Source organism: Loxodonta africana, chromosome 10 (genome assembly GCF_030014295.1).
Source record: "Loxodonta africana isolate mLoxAfr1 chromosome 10, mLoxAfr1.hap2, whole genome shotgun sequence".
Taxonomy (NCBI): Eukaryota; Metazoa; Chordata; class Mammalia; order Proboscidea; family Elephantidae; genus Loxodonta; species Loxodonta africana.
The window spans coordinates 14,434,297-14,439,027 of record NC_087351.1 but is presented as its reverse complement, the minus strand read 5'-3'; the positions used below and the strand labels follow the sequence as shown (position 1 = coordinate 14,439,027).

Below are 4,731 nucleotides of genomic sequence, written 5' to 3'. Positions count from 1 at the left end.
GCATATAGCTACCATAAAAAAACCCAAAAATTCCACTGCTAGGTATATACTCAAGAGAAATGAAAATATATGTTTATACAAAAACGTGCACATGAATTTTCATAGTAACATTATTCATAATTGCCAAAAAGTGGGAACAATCCAAATGCCCGTTAACCGATAGATAAATGCGGGATGTCCATACAATGGAATATATTCAGCAATAAAAAGGAATGATGTACTGATACATACTACAATATGATGACCCTTGAAAAACATTGAGTAAGTGAAAGACGTCAGTCACAAAATATCACATAGTGGTTTTTTTGTTGCTAGGTGCTGTTGAGTTGGTTCTGATTCATAGCAACCCTACGTACAACAGAATGAATTGCCGCCCGGTCAGTCCCACATCCCACACCATCCTCACTATCGTTGCTATGTTTGAGCCCAATATTGTATCCACTGTGTCAATCCATCTCATTGAAGGTCTTCCTTTTTTTCGCTGACCCTCTACTTTACCAAACATGGTGTCTTTCTCCAGGAACTGGTCCCTCCTGATAACATGTCCAGAGTACATAAGACGAAATCTCATTATCCTCTCTTCTAAGGAGCATTCTGGCTGTACTTCTTCCAAGACAGATTTGTTGATTCTTCTGGCACTCCACGGTATATTCAATATTCCTCGTCAACACCATAATTGAAAGACATTAATTCTTCGGTCTTCCTTATTCATTATCCAGCTTTTGCACGCATATGAGCCAATTGAAAATACCATGGCTTAGGTCAGGTGCACCTTAGTCCTCAAAGTGACATCTTTATTTTCGAACACTTTAAGGAGGTCTTTTGCAGCAGACTTACCCAGTGCAATATCTTGACTGCTGTTTCCATGAGTATTGATTGTGGATCCAAGTAAAATGAAATCCTTAATGGCTTCAATATTTTCTCCATTTATCACGATGTTGCTGATTGGTCCAGTTGTGAGGATTTTTGTTTTCTTTTTGTTGAGGCGTAATCCCTACTGTAGTCCTTGATCTTATCAGTAAGTGCTTCAAGTCCTCCCTCTCCACTTTCAGCAAGCAAGGTTGCGACATCTGCATATCAAAGGTTGTTAATGAGTCTTCCACCAATCCTGATGCCACGTTCTACGTATAGTCCAGCTTCTTGGATTATTTGCTCAGCATACAGAATGATAAGCATGATGACGCATGCCTTTCCTCATTTTAAACCATGCAGTTATCCCCTAGTTCTGTTCCAAAGAGCGCCTCTTGGTACAGGTTTGGCAAGAGCACACCGAAGTCTTCTAGAATTCCCATTCTTCACAGAGTTATCCATAATTTGTTATGATCCACACAGTATCATTCCATTTACATGAAATGTTCAGACTGGTGGTTGCTTAGGGCTTGTGGGAGAGGAGGGAATGGAGAGTGACAGTTAATGGGTATAGGGTTTCTTCTAAGGGAGACAAAAATGTTCTATAATTAGATTGTAGTGATGGTTGCACAACCCTGTGAATATACTAAAAAACTGAATATTACACTTTAACTGGGTGAATTGTATGATATTTGAATTACATCTTAAAGCTGTTAAAAATAATTTGTAGGTAATATATTCACAAAGGGTGTTCATCAAAACACAAATGAGTTATTTTCTTGTTTACCTGATACTACAGTCAATCGTACTTCTATTTCGGGCCATAATCCACTGCGTATATATCCGTGGTCCCTTCAAGTTTTTTTTTTTTTTTTTTTTTTACGGGAAAGCAGCTTTCATTATTTCCCCATAATGGTTTTAAAGACCCCAAACCCACAGAATGAACAAGCAGGGGGGCTCCAGGGAGAATCTCAATGCCCACAGTGCCTCCTTCTCTTCTTGGCTTCACTCACCCACTGGGAAGCCTTGGAGGTGTTGACCCTTGGCACAGGGCAGTGACTGCTCAGCTCCTGCCACCGGAGCTGACGAGGGCACGAGCTGGGCTCAGGCGCTCCCTGTTTCCAGCCGCAGCGGTGGCAGCCACTGCACATGATCAGGAAGCGGCGGCATCAACAGGGCAGTGGCAGCCAGGGCCGTCACTGCCAGCCACACTCCTGGCACCCACACGCCCGCCCCCTGCCTAGTCCCACAGCCACCTCTCCACGCCTCCGCCCTGCTCTCACATGCAGGCAAAGTCAGGATCTAGCTGCCAGCACAGGCCCTGCCCAGCCCCTGGCTGCACACCCCAGGCCTCTTGTATCCAGTGGATACAGCTCTCAGGCTTTGTCCATGGGCAGGCGGTGGTAGGGTGTGCGTCCCGGTCTGCTCTTTCTCCTCGGGTGGGTGCAACGGCAGGGCTGGGTGTGTACGCTTTGATTCCTTTAGGGGAATTACCTTTCCCCATTGTGAACAGTGCTGATAGGTGTAAAAATGGCGGGGCGTCAGATCGCCTCTAACTTCCCCAGAGGGAAGGAGAATCAAGATCAACAGCCCAAGGCTGATTCCTATTAGGTGGAGGTCAGAGGTGCCTCCTCTCTCCACCATCTTTATCAATTCTGATACCAACTCTTCCTCCCAGGGCACTCTCTACTTCTCCGCTGGGTTGGATAATTCATTGCAATGACCACACAGAACTCACAAATCATACTCACAGTTATGGAGTTTATTAAGGAATTAACAGGTTACAATTCAGGATCACGAATGCTCAGGATACAGTTCTTTAATCAAAAGAACCTCTTCTTAACCATGCCCGGAGGCAGGCCTCTCTCTAGCCCTCGGCCTCTTGGCCTGGCCTCTACCCTGCTTGAGAAAGTGTTATAAAACTCTTTGGTTCTGCCAATAACTGCTACAGGGCACCCCCTCCACCAGTAAGCCTCACCCCTAAGGTGCTCAGCTCTCTCACTCCGTGGGACGGCACACCCATTATAATCACCTTGCTCCTTGCCTGTCAGGCCATCTCCACCAGTCTCCTGGTTCTGCAGCCTCAGTTTCTCTGCTGCCACTTCTCGCCATCTTGCACCATCTCCAGCTCTCTCTGTCTACTGAGTCTAGGAGGTTCTCAGCACAGGGACCCTGGGCTCAAAGGATATGATCCCGTCTCTTCTTCTTGGTGGTAATGAGGTCCCCCTCTGGTCTGGGATTGGCTTTTTCTTAAGCCTAGCATGACGGCAAAACTGACCAATTCCCTTGTTAGGGTTCCATATACCTTATTTGCATGGTCCCACCCCAAAGAGGGTGCCAGCCATGTACCTTATTTGCATTATTAGCAAGCTATCTAATCCCCTTGGTAGGCCGCAAACACCTCATAACATAATCCCACCAAGTCATTTGGTGGAGTTACAAGATGATGGCAAGAAAGGCCATATAGTGCTCACTTTGGCAGCACATATGCTAAAATTGGAACAATACAGAGAAGATTAGCATGGCCCCTGCCCAAGGATGACATGCAAATTCATGAAGTTTCCATACTTTTAAGTTTCCTGACTACAACCAAACACTTTGAGGGACAGAGTAGCAAGGGCTGGAGTAAAGGACCATGGTTTCAGGGGCCATCTTGGCCAATTTGCGTAACAAAGTGTATTAAGAAAATGTGCTGCATCCCACCTTGGTGAGTGGTGTCTGAGGTCTTAAAAGCTAGCAAGTGGCCATCTAAGATGCATCAATTGGTCTCAAACCACCTGGAGCAAAGGAGAATGAAGAACACCAAAGACACAAGGAAAGTATGAGCCCAAGAGACAGAAAGGGCCACATAAACCAGAGATTCCATCAGCCTGAGACAGGAAGAACTAGATGGTGCCCGGCTACCACCAATGACTGTCTTGACAGGGAACACAACAGAGAATCCCTGATGGAGCAGGAGAAAAGTGGAACGCAGAACTCAAATTCTAGTAAAAAGACCAGACATAAGGATCTGACTGAGACTGGAGGGACCCCAGAGGACATGGTCCCCAGGCTCTCTGTTAGCCCAGAACTAAAACCATTCCTGAAGCCAACTCTTCAGACAAAGATAAGACTGGACTATGAAATATAAAATGATACTTGTGAGGAGTGTTCTTCTTAGCTCAAGTAGGCACATGAGACTATGTGGCCAGCTCCTGTCTGGAGGTGAGATGAGAAGGCAGAGGGGAACAGGAGCTGGTTGAATGGACATGGGAAATACAGGGTGGAGAGGAGGCGTGTGCTGTCACGTTGTAGGAGAGCAACTAGAGTCACATAACAATGTGTGTATAAGTTTTTGTATGAGAAACTGACTTGAATTGTAAACTCTGACTTAAAGCACAATAAAAAAAGAAGAAAAAAAAAAGGCCATATAAAAGTGATCCATCACATTGCAATAGGACAATAAATCAAGGTGCCCTAGACAGGTGGGTCCATGATATAAGGCCAATCAGACTCTCTTTCTCAGGACTTTAAATTCTGAGTCAAATTATGCAAGGATTGGAAAAAAAAAAAAAAATTGGCACTTACTCATTCTGACAGACAGTTGCCTAGAGTTCTGCAGCTGCCCTTGATCGTATTTCCAAATGTTGTTCTCTAGCTTTCCTGTCAATTCTGTGAGCCACCCATCTTTCCAATAAATTCCCTTTTTGTTTACATTAACCAGAGTCAGTTCTTTTGCTTATGACCAAAAAAAATTTATTTAAAAACCGTAACAGGTACATAGATCCCGTCTATTTCCTCAGCCTTACCTCTCACCACCATACCCTATGTGTTTTCCACTCCTGCAATAATGAACTCCTTGCTGTTCTCACGTCCCAAATGCCTCTTCTCCCACCTCTTAAA

The 4,731-nt window shown here is 44.8% G+C and overlaps 1 non-coding gene across 1 annotated transcript; it reads left to right on the top strand.

The window, feature by feature from the left end:
- The first annotated feature begins 3,315 nt into the window (after positions 1 to 3,315).
- LOC111753031 (U6 spliceosomal RNA) lies at positions 3,316 to 3,422 on the top strand. Its single transcript, XR_002787880.1, has one exon. It is a non-coding gene; the product is annotated as a U6 spliceosomal RNA (small nuclear RNA).
- The last annotated feature ends 1,309 nt before the right edge of the window (positions 3,423 to 4,731 follow it).